At 37.0% G+C, this 23008-nt stretch overlaps 1 long non-coding RNA gene across 1 annotated transcript in view; it reads left to right on the top strand.

Annotated features, from left to right (window-relative positions):
- The window catches only part of LOC103248232 (uncharacterized), a 144346-nt gene extending 128976 nt beyond the window's left edge, over positions 1 to 15370 (top strand). Inside the window, exons 3-4 of the long non-coding RNA XR_005242751.2 lie at positions 48 to 123; positions 13852 to 15370. This is a non-coding gene — a long non-coding RNA (uncharacterized lncRNA). The remainder of the gene's footprint in view (positions 1 to 47; positions 124 to 13851) is intronic.
- Positions 15371 to 23008: the final 7638 nt, after the last annotated feature.

Genomic DNA, 23008 nt, shown 5'->3' with positions numbered 1-23008 from the left:
TTCTTGTCTGAATTGAATGGGTCAATGTATTTTTTTTCAAACCCAAGGAAGGGAAAATGGAACTAGCAACGAAATTTAATGAAATCTCAGGATGCCCAAGATCACTAAGGCTATGTAACATTGGTAAGTACTTCCATGTTCATTATTTCTTTAGAGGCTCAGAAATACACTCAGCAAGTGTATCAGGTGTTATTTATAGCTCCTTTCAGAAGATTAGGAAACCCAGGCTTAGAGAGAATGAAGGTTATGTCCATGGATTTGTCCATCTATTTGCACTTGAAATGGATGATACCTCAAGATATAAACCTAGATCATCTTACTCCAAATCCAGTGTTCTCCAAACATTAAGGTTGAATTGGTTTCTTTAGCAGTCAGGATATTCCTTAGCAAACTGTAGGTTTCATGTTTTCACATGGAAGAATAGGTGCAGGGGAATGCTTTCAAAAACATGTGAGAAGACACATACTATAATGGATTTTAGGAAAATTTAAATATAGAATAGGAACATCCCATTCAATTTAATACAAATAAAGGTTTTCATTTCAGGATGAGAGTTAAGATTTAAAAAGCAAATACCTGTCCCCTACCCTGCTAGGAAGAAGTAACAGTAAAGACCTGAATTCACCTTGAAATGTCCTTATTATTAGATATTTTCAGATAAGTTTGTTTTGAAAGGGATGAGACCAGGAAGGCCCCAGTCTAAAGGATAGGAAGAGTGTGGCCAGGGTGGAAATCTTCCTAAACAGGGTTAGTGAGAAGTGACAAGAGAGCTTAGTCATGAAAGAAAATCGGAGGACATGGCAAAGTAAGGATAAGATAAAATGTAACCAGAAATGGTCAAAGGAGAATATAGGGGGCATAAATAGATGAAGAATAAGGATGACCTATGGAAGAAAAGCTAAGGGACCAATTATAGGGAATAAATAATGAAGCAATAGGCTAAACCTTTAAAATTTAAAAACCTTCATAACAAAATCATTTCATGGGAAAATTTATAATAGCAATATAGTAAATGAATGTGCAACTTTAACATATGCGTGGCTATATAAAATAACTTCGTGTCTGTCTTTATATCAACAAGGAAATATTATTTTTATGTTTTAAAAAAAGTTTAAAAATTACATATATACATTATAATTTTAAAAACTAAGTATATCCTTATGCATAGAGCATACTTAAAATTTTTTTTTAAAACAATTATAATGAAATAATCATAGAACTGAAGAAACTATAGAGGAGATACAGTCTAACCCTGGGGTCCCCAACCCCTGGGCTGCATACTGGTACTAGTCAGTGGCCTGTTAGGAACCTGGCCACACAGCAGGAGGTGAGCAGCGGGCAAGCATTACGGCCTGAGCTTCACCTCCTGTTGGATCAGTGGCGGCATTAGATTCTCATAGAAGCACGAATCCTATTGTGAACTGCACATGCCAGGGATCTAGGTTGTGCACTCCTTATGAGAATCTAATGCCTGATGATCTGGCATGGAACAGTGTCATCCTAAAACCATACCCCCTGGTGCCAAAAAGGTTGGAGACTGCTGGTCTAACCTCTTCATTTTGGATGTGAAGAAACTCAGATCCAAAGAGTTATAATTATTTGATTAATTTCATTGGTAGTTAATGGCAAACATTTTCAAAGGAATTTTCTGGAGATGCTTAATACACATTCTAGTTGAGAAAATAACCATTCAGCAGGAAGAGATTCACTATTTAGAACTAAGATCACCTAGAGCAGCACTGTCAAATGGAAATATAATGCAAGTCACTTGTATAATTTTAAATATTCTAGTAGTCAAATTTTAAAAAGTAAAAAACAGATGAAATATATTTCTAAATATCTAAATATATCTAAAATATCTAAATATATCTAAATATATTTAGTTATCTAAAATATATCTAAATATATTTAGTTATCTAAAATATATCTAAATATATTATTTATCTAAAATATATCTAATATATCTAAAATATCATTTTAACACCTAGTCAATATAAAAATTATTGAGATATTTTATATATTTTTTCATTCTAAGTCTTCAAAATCTGATGCATAGTTTTTACTTAAAGCTCAATCAGTTCATTCTGGCCACATGTAGGTGCTTCATAGTCACACATGACTGGTGGCTATTATGCTGGACAGAGAAGCTGGAGAATATGGGTGCTTGGTCAATGTCCTAAAGCCCTTCATTAAAGTGTGAAGGGCCATGCAAAGAGAGAGATTCTTAATTATTCGGGTGTGATTTGAGAGAGATTTTGAAAGTGTCCTGCCTCAGCACCCTTACCAACCTGCTCTGGGCTGGGATAGGCATTAGACATCTGAAGAGAAAGGCATAAATTTGAGCCCTTAACCAGGCAGCATGAGGCCTTTCATTGTTTCATGCCTGCTAGGCCTGTCAATCATCACTATCAGGGCTGCTTCTCCTCCTGATGGGAATTTAGAAGCACCAGCTTTCACTTCAGGATCAGAAAACAAAGCCAAGTTCTTTGAAAAATGGCTATCATGATTTTAAAAATTCTCTACTTTTACTTTTTATGGACTTCAGTGTTTCGACTCTGTGGTTTTGAAAATGTCATCCTCTTTCGGATGTTAAGGGGAACTAAAGGAGAAAGATTTTTGTATAGTCGTGAGCTAAAGTTTTAAAGATGTAATACTTATTTCCTGGAGCCAGTCATGGCTAGGACAATGTGTTAAGGGGAACTAAAGGAGAAAGATTTTTGTATAGTCGTGAGCTAAAGTTTTAAAGATGTAATACTTATTTCCTGGAGCCAGTCATGGCTAGGACAATGTTGAAGTGAAAGGGTCCTAATGGGAAAAACAAATGTGTAACCAGAGAGGAAAGTTGGGCCTGCCTGCTTAATGGCCTCTTTTCACTTGGGTCAACTTCTTCTCTGAGCTCAACTCAGACCTGAAAGCAGAAACCTTTCAGGTCACTAGCTAATATGATAGTGAGAAATTACTAGGTCAAAATCAAGGAAAAGACATGAACCTAGAGAAGTGAGCCCAGCACTTAAGGCTGCTTTTGAAGGCATTTGTTGCTCTGGAAGAAACAGCTGCAAAACTGAGCAGCTGTTTGATAGTTTTGTGAAAAAAAGGGGCAGAAGACAAAGCCTGGGCTCAATAAGTAAATAAACACCCCCTGTCTTTAAGCTGGGGCTTTAGAGGACTTTGCCCTCATGAAAATGGTGAAGCAGAAATAAATCAGTACTCCTACTGACTCGCAGCCAGCTTGCAATCATCTGTAATTTGGGACAACCTCCATCTTTGAACTCAGAATAGGGTGGTACTAGACTGGTAGATTAAGATACCTGGAAGAAGCAAGCAGAAATTTTCCTAAAAATAACTTCTCAAATAAAAAGGCCAGAACAAAAAGAAAAATAGAAATTCCAAAACCAGAAAAAAATTACTAATAACCAACAATAAGAACACAACAGATATGAATAATGATAGATTTGGTACAGGTGACGGGATAACTTGTGAACTGGAAAACAGAACAGAAGAAAGTATCCAGATTGTAGAGAAAATAAAAATAATAAAATATTTTAGTATGAAGGTTTTTATAACTTTGGTACTTATTAACAGAATTATTTGTTGTTATGAAAGTAAAAATGGATAATATATGTGCAAGTATTTAATACATGCCCTGGCACATAGGGAGAACTCAAAAAGTATTTGTTGAATTTGAAATTTTAAAAAATTAATTTGTTGATTTCGCAGGTAATCTCTGTCATCTTATATAATTTCCATTTATTTGCCAAAATGTTCAAGCTTCTATTTTATTTTTTGTTTCAACTTTTAAAGCATATTAATAATAATTTTCTATTTTATTTTGCATGTTATGATCCCAGTCTCTAAAATATTTTGGATCGATTACTGCTAGCTCTTACCCATGTTGCCTTGTTTTCTTGTGTGGGTTTATAATTTTTGACTATGAGATACTTTTGAGGGGGAGCTTTATTTCTGGGACATCTTTGAGGCCAGGATGGAGGCTGAATCTTTTGATTTTGAATTTTCTTTTGAGAATTGTCTGGGGTCATGACAAACTCCAAACTGCTTTACATTAATTTTTTTACAGGAGGTTTTCTAGACAAAACAGGTAATATGATGAATGAAAAATTAGTGTTAGAATCAGCTTCTGATACAAATTTCCAAAACTTGTTTTTCCTTTTCTTAGTTTTTCTTCACCCAGTGCCAAAGTCAAAATAGGCATGTTTTCTATTGTTCAATTTTTCTGCCTTTTTAAAAAAAAATCAGGTTTTTATTTTAGAACAGTTTTAGATTTATATAAAATTATTAGCATAGTACAGAGGGCTCCCATCTACCCCACATCCAGTAGCCTCTATTATTAACATCTTACATTAGTCTGGTCTATTTGTTACAATTAATAAACTGATACTGATAAGATTAACCAGAATCCATACTTTATTCAGATTTTCTTGGATTTTACCTAATGTCCTTTCAGTTGCAGGACACCACATTAATAGTGGTCATGTCTCCTTAGGCACATTTTGGCTGTGACAGTTTCCAAGAGTTTTTTTTAATGATCTTGGCAGTTTTGAAGAGTGCTGGTTAGATATTTTATGGAATGTCCCTTAATTGAAATTTGTCTGCAGTTTTTCTCATGATTAGATTGGAAGGAAACTCACAGAAATTAACTGCCATTTTCATCACATTGTATCAAGGGCACATACTATCAACTTGATTTATTATGACTGTTGATGTTGACCTTGATCATCGGGTTGAGATGGTGTTTGTCAGTTCTCTCCACTGTAAAGTTACTCTTTCCCTCCCTCCCATACTGTACTTTTTGAATGGAAGTCATTGTGTACAGCATACACTTCAGGAGTAGGGAGTTATGCTCTGCCTTCCAAAGGGTAAAGTACATATATCAACTATTTGGAATTCTGCATGGAAGATTTGTGTATCTCCCCCATTTATTTATATCAGTATGGACTCATGGATATTTATTGTATACTTTGAATTATAATCCAAAGTTACTTTGCTTGAGAAAATAAAAAAATTGAGTTTCTCAAATTATTCCAGCTGTGGTCATTGGGAGCTCTTCCAGTTGGCTCCTATGTTCCTTTGACATACTCTCATCACTGTGGAATTTTTGTTTTTGAGAACTTCATTACTTTCTATCATTATAAGATGTCTCAGTGTCATCTTGTATATGTATATTTCCTGCTCCGGCAATCAGCTCTTTCTTCAGGGAGCACTTATTAACAATGAATTAGAAACCAGTATCTGGGCACTAGGAATGCTCCTTGCTGCTTGATTGTTCTTGTTCCTAAACCTTCTCAGCTGACAGAACAAGGAAATATATTTATGTAATACTGACCCTTGTATATATAAATAATTATAAGTATTTCTATATGTAGCCATTTATATCTAAACAACCATGAGTTTATCTAAGCTAAACATGAGTTCACACTGTTATCTCCAACTCTGTTACACAGATCATTGTAGCTTCTTCCCCTTACTTACCTGTAAATTCCTGCTCCAATGCTAAAAAAGTGGCTTCCCGTCATCCGCCATCCATTTACTTAATGGCACAAATGCAGTATAGGTGTATAACAGTATCAGAATTGTTAACCTGTACCATATGGAAGAGGACATTATCAATTAAAGTACAGTGCATATATATAGTAAATTTTGCCTTTAGCCTCAATAGATTTGACTCATTTCCAAAGTTACTTAAATCGGTACCTTCTCCATCTTCCTCGTTTAGTGAGGTTGTTTTACAAATCTATAACACAGTTAGGATGTTTTGTCACATTCTCCATTCTCTTTTGGGATCTCCCGGCCTCCTGAATATTTTTTTAAATTTGCATACACTAAGGTTCACTATTTGTGCCTCATTTACTTTTTTTTGAGACAGGGTCTTGGTTTGTTGCCCAGGCTGGAGTACAGTGGCATGATCTCAGCTCACTGCAGTCTTGACCTCCTGGGCTCAGGCAATCCTCCCACCTCAGCCTCCTGAGTAGCTGAGACCACAGGCATATGCCACCATGCTCAGCTGATTTTGTTTCTTTTCTGTTGAGACAGGTCTCTCTGTGATGACCAGGCTGGTCTTGAACTCCTGAGTTCAAGTGAATCATTCTGCCTCAGCCTCCCAAAGTTTTGGGATTACAGGTGTGAGCCTCTGTGCCTGATCTTATTTACTTTTATAGTGAAGGTAACCTTTTGGAATCCCAGTTTTATGCAGAAGTTTGTTGGAATCCTCACCTGGGCTGGTCTTGGGCCCTATGTCCTATTATTATCCTTCTGCATGTAGCCACCACAGTGTAAGCAGAAACACTCAGAGCAGAAGTTTCTTTTAGCATTCACTCCCTTGTGGGGGTTCTTCTTACTTCTCACATAACTTAGGTTATGAAATCTATTGATTCTATTATTTCACTCCAACTCAGTAAGATATTTACATTTTTATAATGTTTTACTTGTTTCAGTTAGATTGTTCCGAGTATCTAATCAAACATGCTACCAGAAATGGAAGCCCTTTTTACATTATTTAATTAAAAAAAATTTTATTATCTATAAACATCTTTTAAGTTTCCTCAGCTCTTTATTTTTGGAAACAAAAAGGGGAAAATTATGAATGAGTTAAATAATGATTCAAGATCTGATTCCATTTGTTATAAATAGTGATGTTAGAGAAAAATTAAAGAATACAACATAGCCACTTATAAAAATAAGAGAACATGTCTTTAAAATTCATTTAGAATAAGAATTTTGTATTAGGAAATTCAACTGTTATTTTTGTTGTTATTATTTAATTTTACTGTAATGACTTCCATGAATTGAGAATTACTTTCTGTATATCTCTGAGTGTCATGTTTTCTGGTTACCCTATAAACAATGTTAATATACAGTTGGCTGAATAAAACTGAGCTAGAAATACATGAGCAAATACTTCAAACAAATATTAATAAATAAACATTCTGTCATTACCTTTAGACTGTGGCACCTGTTTTAGAGAGATACCAATGTTTTATCCATTTTAGTGTCAGCCTTCAATGATCAGGTGGAACAACATGCAGACTGAATAAAAATGACTCTCAGTATCCTCATTACTTAGGTTTGTGCTGTAAGACCACTCATCATGTTGCCACCATTATGCCTTTTTTGTTTTTGTTTGTGGTATAAAGCATGTTAGCATTGTTGCTACTGCTGTTGAATATATGTGGTAATACCTATTATAAAACATTATTTTAGGGCACATCTGAGGAACATGAGCTTGCCACATACAGTAGAAAATAACAACAGCAATTTTCTTTTTTCCTTTTCCCAGACTAAGATTATAAAACTCTTAGACATGTCTCAGTTGCTTACACATGAAACCTAGTTCATAATGTCCTCACATACAGTACCATTTATTCCCCATATGGTTGCACTTCAACGTGCAATGATTTTATATAAGCCTTGTTAGAAAACAACTTTTGATAATTTAGGGGAATTATCTTCTCTAAAGAGTAAATTTACATCATTCTGTTGGAACATTTCAGAATGTCACCTGAAAAGTACACCTATCTTCAGTCTGCGGTGACCTCAACACCCAGAAACTCAAATTATCTCTGAAAGTGTGTAAATTGCTTTGTAAAGAAGGCATCAGTCTCATTATCACAGTGTGGTGTTAAAATCCACTATGCAGTCCTATTTCTGAACTGACTGGAAGAAATTCCTCAACTTGACGTAAATCCTCAGATGATAGAGACTAATCATTGTGAGAAGAAACCATGTTTCCTTTTTTTCTCTTTTCATGATTAAATGTTTCAATTGCATTTTCTCATTTTAAGTAGGTATCAGTCATTTGCCTGTTGATAGCTGAATTAAGTTTGTAAACCATGAAGGAAAGGAAAATGTTCTTTCATCTTAGTTAATCTTTTTCATTCCAGTAGTGATTGAAAAAAGAGTCAATAGCAGTAAGCCCTCCAGGCAGGAAAAATATTTAATTTCATTGTACATCTTTTAAAATTGTGAATTTTCTTGTTTTCTTGAATCTTCCTTTTTTTTTTTGAATATACAATATGAGAAAACAACTCTACAAATGATTTATTTCTAAGAAAGCCAGCTGAGCATTGTAGAAAGAATATGGACTTTGCATTGAGACAACAAGAATTGGAATCCCAAATCTGCCTTTTACTAGCTAAATGACTATGGCTAGCTTACTTACCCTAATCAAAAATTAGTTCCCTCGTTTCTGTAGTGGGGAATAGCAATACTTATAGGACTGTAGTAAAGATTAAATTAGATCAGTTATGTGTATAAGACACCTATCATGTAGCATCATTATTGTTATTGCTATTATTACTATTATTTATTATATAACTATTATGTTGTTTTAAAAAATATTCAGAGAGAAAAAGTATATGGATGCTTTTAGAAACAAATTAGCCAGAACAAGTTGTAACGATAAAGAGCTTACCCAGAAGACACTTGAATGGTATATATTGAACAGTGATAAAGGGGAAGTGAAAAGATAATTACATTAATTGGTTGCTAAAGTATTTTTGCCCAATTGAAAGTCAAAACTAGGGGGTTAAGTGAAGACTTTCTGCATGTCTGAAATTTATATATTCACTCATTCATTTATTCAAAACTGCATATTTATGTAACATTAACCATATGCTGGGCATTGTGGAAGAAGAAAGATCAAGGGTTAGGAGCATGCAAAGAGAATTCCATCTAAATAATTATAGTACTTTTTCCAAACCAAGAACATACAAAAAGATGTTCACTGTCAACAATAGTTAAATAATATACATTAATAAAATTATAAGATACTTTCTCTCATAGGATTGCAAAAAATTAGAAAGACTAGTAACATTTAAAATTGGCAAAGATATAGGCATACTGTCATCTACTGTTTGGAGGTATGCAAATTATTACATTATTTTTGGCAATATTTGAGTAATTTGAAAATATTTATCTAAATTTAAAATGTGCATAGCCAGCAATTCTAAGAATTTATCTTACAGAAATAATGTCTTACAGAAAACATAATGATATGTTTTCTCTTTGGCGGGGGGGAGAGAGAGAGAGAGAGAGAGAGAGAGGTTTGCTGCAGTGTTGTTTGTAATCACATAAAAGGGAAGGAGGAGTGCAACAGAATAGTATATTCCTATATTTACACTCACATGTCTGTTGGCAGAGGACCTTAGTCCCTTACAACATGGACCTCTCCATAGGGCTAACTGAGCATCCTTATGCCATGGCAACTGACTTCTTGCAGAGAAAGTTATGTAAGAGAGAGAAAGATATATGCTGCCACCACAAAAAAATAAGTATGTGAGGTAATGCATATGTTAATTAGCTTAATTTAGTCATTCTACAATATATACATATTTTAAAATGTTCACGGTAAATATATATAATTTTTATTTGTGGTTTAAAAACTAATTAAAAATAAAGAAAGCTGCAATACCGTTTATGACCTAGTCTCAGAAGTCACACAATATCATTTCTATGACATTCTATTAATTAGCACTGAATCCCCAAATCCAGTCGAAGCTCAAGAGGTGGCAAATTAGGCTTCAGTTTTTGGGGGCAGAGGTGTTGAATAATCTGTGGACATATTTTAAAACTATTCCTCTTTGTCCTCTGGCTACAAGTTATTTACATTCTTCATATATGGAAAATATATTCATCCTCTTCATACCAACTCCCAGTGCCAAGTCTTAATCTTTTACAGCATCAGCTAAAAGTCTAGAAATTTGCCATCTTAATCAGACCTAAATGTGAATGCGGCTTCTCTAGTGTTGTTTTTTAAGTGCAGCTCCTTGAGTACAGTTCCTTTTAACTCAAGTCCTGTGGGTTTAAGAGACAAGTTACCCATATACTCATCCAACATGCGTAAGATAACTGTAGACAATCCTATTCAAAGAGTGGAAAAATGGGAAGCCTAAAGCAATCACTGGTCCATAGCAATTCTGAAATCCACCCAGGCACATGTTCAATGTTTCTTGATTCTAACTCAAGGAACTTCCTAGGAATGGTTCTCCATGGCTCTTGGCTGTACCCTTTGGTTTGTTGGTTCCCTCCTCTGATTAATCTGTCCTTCCCCTTGAAAGGTAGACTGTTTTGGAGCTGTGCAGTTTTCTCAGGAAAACTTTGGAATTTCAAATGCCTCCTTTCGTTGTGTCTTATCTCTGTTCCCTTCAGTCTAAGCTGATGGTATTTCTGTCAATATCATTATTTTTAGAAACTTTCTGAATCCCCTACGAACCTTATTCAAGCTCACTTCATTAGACAAAAGTCATACCCCAAAACATTTTCAAGGAAAGTTCTTCTCTACTTTGGGCTTCTGCTGAACTGTGGAAGGACAATACCCTTAAGCTTGTTCAAAGCTCTGTTGTTTCACTGAGTGGTTCTCAGAGGCACCATCTTACATCTTTCTGAGATTGCAAACAAAGTATTGTGCAGCCACACTCTCATCTTCATCTCTGGAACATATCTTTCCATAGTGCCCTGAATTTGATTTTTGCTGGGAAGCCATGACTTTATTTTAGGTTTGTTTGCCATCTAGAGATGGTGAAGATTTTCAAAACCATCAAATAATGGCTTCTCACATTTAGCAATTCTTCTTTTTAGTTTATCTCCTTCCTCTCTGCTGTTTCACTGAGTGGTTCAAGAAGAAATCAGGTGAAATATTCAGCACTTTGCCTGGCTATCTCCTTAGGAAGATCACTCAGTTCATTAGGTACATTTTCTACTTTCCACATTACCACAAGTGATAGTATTGTAAAATTTCTGCCACTACATTCTAAGGATCCCTTTTCTTCAGGTTCCAATAAGCTTATTCTTACTTTTCTTTTAGCTTTTACCCTTAGCCTTCCTATAGCCATCAGGCTTCTATTAACAGTTTCATTAGGCTTTTTCTAATACTCTCCCTTAAAGCCTTTACAGCTTTTGCCCACATCCAGTTCCAAAGCCACGTCCACAGTTTTATGTATTTATTATGACAGCACCTATTTTGGGGTATCAAATCTGTATCAGTTATTTTCTGCTGTGTAACAAATTACTCCAAAACACAATAGCTTGTAACACCATTTATTATGTCACAGTTTCTGTGGGTTAGGCATCAGGGAGCAGCTTATGTGGGTGGTTTTGGCTCAGGGTCTCTCATGAGATTACAGTCAACATGTCAGTAAGGGCTATAGTCATCTGTAGGCTTGAAGGAGGCCCAAGGACCCACTTCCAAGATGGCTCACTCACATATACATTGGCAAAGGGCCACAGTTCTTCACTGGCTATTAACAGGAAGCCTCCATTCCTTGCTATGTTGGCCTTTCCTTACAGCGGCTTGAATGTTCTCATGACATGGAAGTTGGCTCCCCCAAGAGTGAGTGATCTGGGAGAGAAAGCAAGGATTGAGCCACAATGTCTTTTATGATCTAGTCTCAGAAGTCATACACTATAACTTCTGCCACATTCTGTCCATTAGAAGTGAGTCACAATGTTCAGTCCACACTCAGGAGAGGGGGATTAGTTTCTACCCTTTCACCTAGAAAATGTTGATATATTATTATGTAAAAAAACAAAGCAAGTTTTATATCTATATGCATAGCATGATTCCGTTTTGGGAGAAAGCAATCTAACCTTGCATATATGGGTAAAAACATAAAGAGTTCTTGAAACCTACAGACCAAAATGTTGATAGTTCTTACATATGTTAGGCAGTTGGAATGAGCCTAGTGAGACATAAGAGAAGAAGAATGAGTTTTAAATATTACTTTTAAAAAGAGGTAGAGGCCGGGCGCGGTGGCTCAAGCCTGTAATCCCAGCACTTTGGGAGGCCGAGACGGGTGGATCACGAGGTCAGGAGATCGAGACCATCCTGGCTAACACGGTGAAACCCCGTCTCTACTGAAAAACAATACAAAAAACTAGCCGGGCGAGGTGGCGGGCGCCTGTAGTCCCAGCTACTCGGGAGGCTGAGGCAGGAGAATGGCGTAAACCCAGGAGGCGGAGCTTGCAGTGAGCAGAGATCCGGCCACCGCACTCCAGCCTGGGTGACAGAGCGAGACTCCCTCTCAAAAAAAAAAAATAATAATAAAAAAATAAAAATAAAAAGAGGTAGAATTTATGTATTTTAAACTTTCTACTTGTGTTTTGCCATGTTTTAAAAACTTTCTAAAACAAGCATGTGTAGCTTACACAATTAACAATTCTGTTTACCAAGGGGAGAATGCTTACTCAGCTATAAATGTTAAATTGAGATTGGAGAAGAATGGACATGAGGGCATGATGCATCAGAAATCTCAATATAATAATCAAGTGTCCAAGAGAAAAATAATTTTGTTACTACTGAAGGTCTAATTTGTTCAAAGTAGATAAAATCAGCCATGTAAATTACAAAAAACATAACTTCAGCTCTATCTGCTTTACCACAGAGTAAATGTTGACAAGATTTTAAGATAGAATAGAAAACAAAGGACTTCTGGTTAAAATGGAAACATGGCAGACTGAAATATACTTTACCTACTCTTCCCTCCTGAAACTCTACTACAATGTCAGTAAAGGCTGTGTGTACACACACACATGCACACACGCATTTAAGAGACAGAAAGACAGAGAGATAGAGAGAGAGAGAGAACATAAAAGATGACAGCAACAATGTAATTTTGACTGCTGAAAAGCTGATGCGTGTAAATTGCCTCTGTAGATCAAAAGAAGCTGAAATAGAAGCCCATGAGGAGGAAAGCCAGGGATTTCCAAAAACAGTCTTGAGAGTTGAAAGTACCAGGTACTTCAGAATGTAAGGGACACAAGTAGAGAAGAAAACAAGAGGATTGATTTAAAATCTACTTAGGACATGGTTTATTTCCCAGATCTGTAGCACCACCCCCAGTCAGGCAACTTTCTCTTTCTGACCTTGGCAGAAAATTAGAGGTTTACTCTCTGGAGATGTCAAGCCAGAGAACTCTGGGCTTAGGGCATTAGGTAGAGAGGAGAATAAGAATACCGTACCAAAAACAGGGAAAGTAGCTGAAAGTCTTTATTCTAAACATTCTCTTCCATGGCTCAGCTTTAGAATTCTGGCAGTCATATTTAAAGGCAGGAGATTGGTGGATTTCTCTAAAAGGAAAATTATCAGCCCAAGAGGAAAGCAAAGCAAGGCAAAACAAAACAAAACAAAATGTAGACAGTTGGGGAGTCCTTCAATAAAATTGGAGTCAATTATTCTTCGGTGAAGCCCAGTCTTTAATAAGCCCTGTTCTCTCTCACACATACAACTGTAAGGCTTCTGTCTCCTTATTGTTGTTATTTTTAAAAATTATTATTTCAGAAATGACGATCTCACTGGTACTATCTCTGTTTCCTTCAGTCTCAAGTGATCCTCCCACCTCAGCCAGGCAAATGGCTAGGATTATAGGTGCATGCCGCTGCACCTGACTTGGCTTCTTTCTTAATATGAGCCAAAATAAGAATGACAAGAGATTTAGGAAAAACTTTTAACATCAGAAAGGACCAAACAAAGAAAAAGGTAACATGAACAAAACAAATCATGTAGGAAGTAGAAGGAAAAAAACTGTAATTATCATCAGGGAAATAAGAAAAGGTATTACATCCATGACACACACACAAAAAGTTATAAAAAGTCAATATTTGGAAAACAAAATAAAGACCTTAGACATTTAAAAATGTGATGCAAGAAACAAAAATTTAAATGTTCTATGGAAAGGATTAAGAAAATGTCTTAAAAATGTAGAACAACAACAAGAAGAAAATGTAAAATAACAGAGTAAACATAAAGTCTACATGTCCATCATTTGAATAATATCAATACCAGAAAAAGACCAGAGCAAATGGAGGGGAATATTGTCAAATAAATAATCTAATATTTTTCAGAATGAAAGGACATATTTCCAGATTGAATGAACTCCACCAACTACTCAGCATCCCACATTAAAGCAGACTCATGCAGAATACATACATCATGAAATTTCGGAACACTGGGAACATGCAGACCCTAGAAGCATCATGATTTTTTTAAAAACTCACATACAAAGGATTGAAAATCGGAATATTGTCAGACTTCTAACAGCAAGTTAAACTGTAGAACAATGGAGCAATGTCTTCAAAGTTCTCAGAGAAGATTGTTTCCAACCTCTAATCTGTACACTAACAACTAATAAAGTGTGAAGTTAGAACAAGGACAGTTTCAGGCAAGCAAGATCTCATCAAATTTACATTCTATGCGTCATTTCTCAGAAAGCTAGAGGAGGATGTGTTCACTAAGTAAAGAGTAAACTAAGAAAGGGCAAGATATGGAATCCAAGGAACAGGGACCTCACTCAAGAGAGTCAAAGGGAATTCCTTGGATGACAGCAAAAGAAGATTCCCGCGGCAACAGCTGTGTTGCATCCTTGAATGTGACTGACCCAGATTGAAGAGGAGGACAGAACCTCCAGGAGGAAATGAAGAAGTAATATGTATAAAATTGACATAATCTTCAATATGTTTGATGTTTTCAGTGGAGATTACAATTCTGTAATAAAATTTAGAATGCATTAATTAAAACTATCAAATGGGAAAAAATAAGATCGTTATTAATTCCAGGGAAAATATAACATTATACAAGAAAGGAATATAATTAACAAAGTACTTGCCTCAGATAAATAATTTTTGCATAGACAAATTAATGTAAGCCGAAATACTAATCTATCTGAAAATATGGTGAGGTGGTTTGGCTGTGTCCCCACTCAAATCTCATCTTGAATTGTAGCTCCCATAATTCCCATGTGTCATGGAAGGGACCCAGTAGGCGGTAATTGAATCATGGGGGCAGGTCTTTCCCATGCTGTTCTTGTGATAGTGAATAAGTCTCACGAGATCTGATAGTTTTATAAAGAGGAGTTCCCCTACACATGCTCTTTGCCTGCTGCCATGTAAGATGTGACTTTGTTCCTCCTTTGCCTTCTTCCATGATTATGAGGCCTCCTCAGCCATGTGGAATTGTGAGTCAATTAAACCTCTTTCCATTATAAATTACCTAGTCTCAGGTTTGTCTTTATTAACAGCATGATAATGGACTAATACAGTAAATTGGTACCAGGAGTCTGGGGTGCTGCTGTAAAGATACCCAGAAATGTAAAGGTGACTTTGGAACTGGGTAACAAGCAGAGGTTGGAACAGTTTGGAGGGTACAGAAGAAAACAGGAAGATGTGGGAAAGTTTGGAACTTCCTAGAGACTTGTTGAATGGCTTTGACCAAAATGCTGATAGTGATATGGACAATAAAGTCCAGGCTGAGGTGGTCTCAGATAGAGATGAGGAACTTGTTGGAAACTGGAGCAAAGGTGACTTTTGCCATGTTTAGCAAAGAGACTGGCAGCATTTTTCCCCCGCCCTAGAGATTTGTGGAACTTTTTTTTTTTTTTTTTGGAGACTGATCTCACTCTGTGCCAGGCAGGAGTGCAGTGGCACTATCTCAGCTCAGTGCAACCTTCGCCTCCTGGATTCAAGCAATTCTCCTGCCTCAGCCTCCCAAGTAGCTGGGACTACAAGCATGCACCACCATGCCCAGCTAATTTTTGTATTCTTAGTAGAGTCAGGGTTTCACCATGTTGGCCAGGATGGTCTTGATCTCTTGTCCTCATGATCTGCCCATCTCGGCCTCCCAAAGTGCTGGGATTACAGGCATGAGACAGAGATTTGTGGAACTTTTAACTTGAGAGAGATGATTTAGGGCACCTGGCCAAAGAAATTTCTAAGCAGTGAAGTGTTCAAGAATTGACTTGGGTACTGTTAAAAGCATTCAGTTTTACATATTCACAAAGATATGGTTTGGAATTGGAACTTATGTTTAAAAGGGAAACAGAGCATAAAAGTTCAGAACATTTACAGCCTGATTATGCCATAGAAAAGAAAAACCAATTTTCTGAGGAGAAATTCAAGCTGGCTGCAGAAATTTGCATAAGTAATGAGGAGCCAAATGTTAATTCCCAAGACAATGGGGAAAATGTCTGCAGGGCATATCAGAGGTCTTCACTGCAGTCTTTCCCATCACAAGCTGGGAGGCCTAGGAGGAAAAAATGGTTTTGTGGTCTGGGCCCAGCTCCCCATCCCATCCACTCCAGCTGTGACTAGCTATGATGGTACAGCTTGGGCCATGGCTTCGGAGGGTGCAAGCCCAAGCCTTGACGGCTTTCACATGGTATTGAGCCTATGGGCACACAGAAGTTTGCTGTAGGGATGGGGCCTCCTGGAGAACCTCTGCTAGGGCAGTGCAGAAGGGAAATGTGGGGTTGGAGCCCCCACACAGAGTCCCCACTGGGGCACTGCCTACTAGAGGTGTGAGAAGGGGCTCACTGTCCTCCAGGCCCCAGAATGGTAGATCCATCAACAGCTTGCATCATGTGCCTGGAAAAGCCAGACACTCAATGCCAGCCTGTGAAGACAGCCAGAAGCAGGGGAGTGTACTCTGCAAAGCCACAGAAGTGGAGTTGCCCAAGGCCATGAGAGTCCACCTCTTGAATCAGCATGACCTGGATATGAGACATGGAGTCAAAGGAAATCATTTTGAAGCTTTAAAATTTGACTGCCCTGCTAGATTTCAGACTCCCATGTGGCCTTTAGCCCCTTCATTTAGGCCAATTTCTCTTGTTTGGAATGAGTGTACTTACCCAATGTAACCATGTGGAACTGTGAGTCCATTAAACTTATTTTCTTTATAAATTACTCAGTCTCAGGTATGTATGTATTAGCAGCATGAGAATGGACTAATACATATGATATAGCTATATATAAGTGGATGAGAGAAAAGTCTGTGGGGGTATTCAGGGAAGTTATGATGTATCTTCAACAGTGAAGAGTGCCTAGACAATATCTGAAATGCAAAATTAAAAAGTATAGAATAAACTTGTTTATTAAAACATGGAGGCTGCAGTAGGCATTCATTATTTCTTTTAAGGGTGCCCAGCGTCTTTCAAACAACATCCTTTTTAAGCAATTATTTTTAATTTTTATGGGTACATAGTAGCTGTATATATTTATGGGGTATATGAGATATTTTAATACAGGTATACAATGTGTAATAATCACATTAGTGTAAATGGGGGTATTCATCACCTTAAGCATTTATTATTTCTTTGTGTTATGAACATTCCAATTATACTCTTTTCATTATTTTTAAATGAAATTAAATAATTTAAATAAATTATTGTCGACTGTGGTCACTTTGTTGTGCTATCAAATACTGGATCTTATTCATTCTATCTAACTGTATTTTTGTACCTATTGACCATCCCTACTTTCTCTCCCCACCCCACTATCCTTCCTAGCCTCTGGTAACCATCATTCTATTTTTTTTTTTTTTTGAGATAGAGTCTCACTCTGTCACCCAGGCTGGAGTGCAGTGGCACAATCTCAGCTCACTGCAAGCTCCACCACCCGGGTTCACGCCATTCTCCTGCCTCAATTTCCCGAGTAGCTGGGACTACAGGCGCCTGCCACCATGCCCGGCTAAGTTTTGTATTTTCTGTAGCGATGGGGTTTCACCGTGTTAGCCAGGATGGTCTCCATCTCCTGACCTCGTGATCTGCTTGCCTTGGCCTCCCAAAGTGCTGGGATTACAGGCAGGAGCCACCGCACCCGGCCCATTCTATTTTTTATCTCCACGAGTACAATTGTTTTAATTTTTAGTTCCCACAAATGAGTGAGAACATGTGAAGTTTGTCTTCCTGTGCCTGGCTTATTTTACTTAACATAATGACCTCCAGTTCTACCCATGTTGTTGCAAATGACAGGATCTCATTCTTTTTTATGGCTGAATAGTACTCCACTGTGTATATGTGCTACATTTTCTTAATCCATTTGTCTGTTGATGGACACTTAGGTTGCTTCCAAATCTTGGCTATTGTGAATACTGCTGCAATAAAGATGGGATTACAGATATCTCTTTGATATCCTGATTTCCTTTCTTTAGGGTATGTAGCTGGCAGTGGGATTGCTTGATCTCATTGTGGCTCCATTTTTAGTTTTTTTGAGGAACCTCCAAACTGTTCTACATAGTGGTTGTACTAATTTACATTACCATCAACAGTGTACAAAGGTTCCCTTTTCTCCACATTTTCACCAGGATTTATTATTCTCTGGCCTTTTGATAAAAGCCATTTTAACTGGAGTGAGATGCTAGCTCATTGTAGTTTTGATGTGCATTTCTCTGATGATTAATGATTTTGAGCACTTTTTCATATATCTGTTTGCCATTTGTATGTCTTCTTTTGAGAAATGTCTATTCAGATCTTTTGCCCATTCTTAGTTGGATCATTACATTTTTCCCTATTAAGTTGTTCAAAACTGGAGGAATGATATTAACTGACTTGAAATTATGCTACAGCGCTATAGTAACCTATATTCTGGCTGTTAGTTTCTTGTCAAATGGGTAGTCTGCAAATATTCTCCCATTCTGTGGGCTGTCTCTTCTTTGTTAATTGTTTCCTTTGCTGTGCAAAATATTTTTTTTTTTTCTTTTTGAGACGGAGTCTCACTCTGTCACCCAGGCTGGAGTGCAGCGGTGTGATCTTGGCTCAGTGCAACCTCCGCCTCCTGGGTTCAAGTGATTCTTCTGCCTCAGCCTCCCAAGTAGCTGGGACTACAGGCATGGGCCACCACACCCAGCTAATTTTTTTTTTTTTTTGTATTTTTAGTAGAGATGGAGTTTCACCATGTTAGCCAGGATGTTCTGGATCTCCTGACCTCGTGATTTGCCTGCCTCAGCCTTCCAAAGTGCTGGGATTACAGGCATGAGCCAATATGCCTGGCCAAGATTTTTAACTTGATGTGATCTCATTTGTCCATTTTTGCTTTGGTTGCCTGTGCTTATGGGGTATAACTCAAGAAATCTTTGCCCAGTTCAATGCCTTGTAGAGTTTCCCCAATGTTTTCTTTTAGAAGTTTCATAGTTTGAGGTCTTAGATTTAAGTATTTAATCCAGTTTGATTTGATTTTTGTATATGGTGAGAAATAGGGGTCTAGATTCGTTTTTCTACATATGGATATCGAGTTTTCCCAGCACCATTTATTGAAGGCACTATCCTTTCCTCAACATATGTTCTTGGCACCTTTGTTCAAAACTGGAGGAAAATGAGTTTACTGTGGATGTGTGGGTTTATTTGTGGATTCTCTATTCTGTTCCATTGGCCCATGTGCCTGTTTTTATGCCACTAACATGCTGTTTTGGTTACTATAGCTCTGTAACATAATTTGAAGTCAGGCAGTATTATTTCTCCAGTTTTGTTCTTTTTGCTCAGGATAGTTTTGGCTACTCTGGGTCTTTTGTTCTATATACATTTTAAGATCATTTTTTCTTTTTTGTGATGAATGTCTTTGGTATTTTGATAGGGATTGCATTGAATCTGTAGATTGTTTTGTGTAGTATGGACATTTTAACAATATTGGTTCTTCCAATCCATGAAGATGGAATAGCTTTCCATTTTTTCGGTGTCCTCTTCAACCTCTTGCATCAATGTTTTATAGTTTGCTTTTTTTCACTTTTGAATTTTTATTTAAAAACAGAAAATTCTGAAATGCTTTTATGTGTTTCTTCCAATCAAAGTAAATGATCCTTTAAAAACTTACACAATTTTCAGCTTGGCGCAGTGACTCAGGCCTGTAATCCCAGCACTTTGGGAGGCCGAGGCAGGTGGATCACCTGAAGTCGGGAGTTGGAGACCAACCTGACCAACACGGAGAAACCACGTCTCTACTAAAAATACAAAATTAGCCAGGTGTGATGGCACATGCCTGTAATCCCAGATACTCAGGAGGCTGAGGCAGGAGAATCACTTGAACTTGGGAGGCAGAGGTTGTGGTGAGCTGAGATTGCACCATTGTACTCTAGTCTGGGCAACAAGAGCGAAACTCCATCTCAAAAAAAAAACAAAAACAAAAACAAAAAACTTACACAATTTTCACAAATTTCTTTCAAGTTGTCTGTAAGCAAACAACGTTCAAAGGGTTTATTTATTTATTTTTTAACTTTTAAGTTCAGGGGCACATATGCAGGATATTCAGATGTGTTACATAGGTAAACGTGTGTCATGGGTGTTTGTTGTATAGATTATTTCATCACCCAGATATTAAGCCTAGTATTCATTAATTATTTTTCCTGATACTCTCCCTCCTCCCCACCTCCACCCTTTGGTAGGACCCTGTGTGTGTTGTTCCCCTCTATGTATTCACGTGTTCTCATCATTTATCTCCCACATATAAGTGAGACTATGCAGTATTTGGTGTTCTGTTCCTGTGGGTAGTTTGCTAAGGATAATAGCTTCCAGTTCCATCCATGTCCCTGAAAAAGACATGATCTCATTTCTTTTTATGGCTGCATAGTATTTCATCATGTATATGTACCACATTTTTTAAAATCTAGTCTATCATTGATGGGCATTTAGGTTGATTCCATGTCTTTGCTATTGTGAATAGTTCTGCAGTGAACATAGGCACGCGTGTGTCTTTACAATAGAATGATGTGTATTTCTTTCGGTATATACCCAGTAATGGAATTGCTGTGTCGAGTGGTATTTCTGTTTTCAGGTCTTTAAGGAATCCCCACATTGTCTTCCACAATGGTTGAACTAATTTATACTCCCACCAACTGTGTAAAAGTATTCCCTTTTCTCCACAACATCACCAGCATCTAATTTTTTGACTTTTTAATAATACCCATTGTGACTGGTGTGAAATGGTATCTAATTGTGGTTTTGATTTGCATTTCTCTAATAATCAGTGATGTTAAGCTTTTTTCAATATGATTTTTGGCCATGTGAAAGTGTCTGTTCATGTCCTTTGCCCACTTTTAAATGGAGTTGTTTGTTTTTTTCTTGTAAATTTGTTTAAGTTGCTTATAGATGATGAATTCAGAACTTTGTCAGATGCATGGATTGCAGAACTTTCTCCCATTTGGTAGGCTGTTTACTCTGTTGATAGTTTCTTTTGCTGTGCAGAAGCTCTTTAGTTTAATTAGATCCCATTTGTCAATTTTTGCTTTTATTGCAATTGCTTTTTGTGTCTTTGTCATGAAATATTTGCCCATTCTTATGTCTAGAATGGTACTGCCTAGGTTTTCTTCTAGAGATTTTATAGTTTTGGGTTTTACATTTAAGTCTTTAATCCATCTTAAGTTAACTTTTGTATGCCATGTAAAGAAGGGGTCCAGTTTTAATTTTCTGCATATGGCTAGCCAGTTTTCCCAGCACTATTTATTAAATAGAGAATCATTTCCCCATTGCTTGTTTTTGTTGGGTTTGTCGAAGATCAGATAATTGTAGGTGTGCGGTTTCATTTCTGGGTTCTGTATTCTGTTCCATCAGTCTGTGTGTCTGTTCTTGTATCAGTACCATGCTGTTTTGGTTACTGTAGCCCTGTAGCATAGTTTGAAGTCAGGTAATGTGATGCCTCCAGCTTTGTTCTTTTTGCTTAGTATTGTCTTGGCTACTTGGGCTCTTTTTATGTTCCATATGAATTTTAAAACAGTTATTTTTCTGGTTCTGTGAAGAACGTCAATGAATTTAATGAGGATAGCATTGAATCTATAAATTGCTTTGGGCAGTATGGCCATTTTCACGATATTGATTCTTCCTATCCATGATCATGGAATGTTTTTCCATTTGTTTGTGTCATCTCTGAGTTCTTTGAGCAGTGGTTTGTAGTTCTCCTTGAAGAGGTCTTTCACTTCTCTTGTTAGCTGTATTCCTAGGTATCTTATTGTTTTTGTAGCAATTGTGAATGGCAGTTTATTCAGGATTTGGCTCTCAGCTTGCCTATTATTGGTGTATAGGAATGCTAGCAAGTTTTGCACATGGATTTTGTATCCTGAGACTTTGCTGATGTTGCTTGGGATTTGCTGGATATAGGATCATGTCATTGGCAAACAAAAATAGTTTGACTTCCTCTATTTTTATTTGAATAGACTTTCTTTCTCTTGTCTAATTGCCCTGGCCAGAACTTCCAATACTTTGTTGAATAGGAGTGGTGAGAGAGGGAATCCTTGTCTTGTTCCAGTTTTCAAGGGCAATGCTTGCAGCTTTTGCCCACTCAGTATAATATTGGCTGTGGGTTTGTCATATAAGGCTCTTATTATTTTGAGGTATATTATTTCAATACCTAGTTTATTGAGAGTTTATAACATGAAGGGATGTTGAATTTTATCAAAAGCCTTTTCTGCATCTATTGAGATAATCATGGCTTTTGTCTTTAGTTCTGTTTATGTGGTGAATCACATTTATTGATTTGCGTATGTTGAACGGACCTTGCATCCTGGGGATGAAGCCTGCTTGATCATAGTGGATAAGCTTTTCAATGTGCTGCTGGCTTTGGTTTGCCAGCATTTTGTTGAGAATTTTTGCACCAATGTTCATCAAGAATACTGGCTTAAAGTTTTCTTTTTTGGTTGTATCTCTGCCAGATTTTGGCATCAGAATGATGCTGGCCTCATAGAATGAGTTAGGGAGGAGTCCCTCCTTTTCAATTTTTTGGAATAATTTCAGTAGGAATGAACAAAGAAGCCCGGGACCAGACAGATTCACAGCTGAATTTTCCCAGATGTACCAGCTCTTCTTTGGACATCTGGCAGAATTTGGCTGTGAATCCTGGTCCAGGGCTTTTTTTGGTTGGTAGAATATTACTGCTGCAATTTCAGAATTTGTTTTTCATCTGTTCAGGGATTCAGTTTCTTCCTGGTTCAGTCTTGGGAGGGTGTATTTGTCCTGGATTTCACTCATTTCATCTAGATTTTCTAGTTTATATGCATGGAGGTGTTTATAATATTCTCTGATGGTTATTTGTATTTCTGTGGGGTCAGAAATCATTATCATTTCTCATTGTGTTTATTTGAATCTTCTCTTTTTTCTTCTCTATTAATCTAGCTAATGATCTATTTTATTAATTTTTTTTCAAAAAAGCAACCTGCATATTCAATGATCTTTTGAAAGGTTTTTAGTGTCTCTATCTCCTTTAGCTGAGCTCTGATCTTGGTTATTTCTTGTCTTCTGCTAGCTTTGGG

This window comes from Chlorocebus sabaeus, chromosome 1 (genome assembly GCF_047675955.1).
Source record: "Chlorocebus sabaeus isolate Y175 chromosome 1, mChlSab1.0.hap1, whole genome shotgun sequence".
Taxonomy (NCBI): domain Eukaryota; kingdom Metazoa; phylum Chordata; class Mammalia; order Primates; family Cercopithecidae; genus Chlorocebus; species Chlorocebus sabaeus.
The sequence above is the reverse complement of the archived record's forward strand: the minus strand, read 5'-3'. Positions and strand labels throughout refer to the sequence as shown.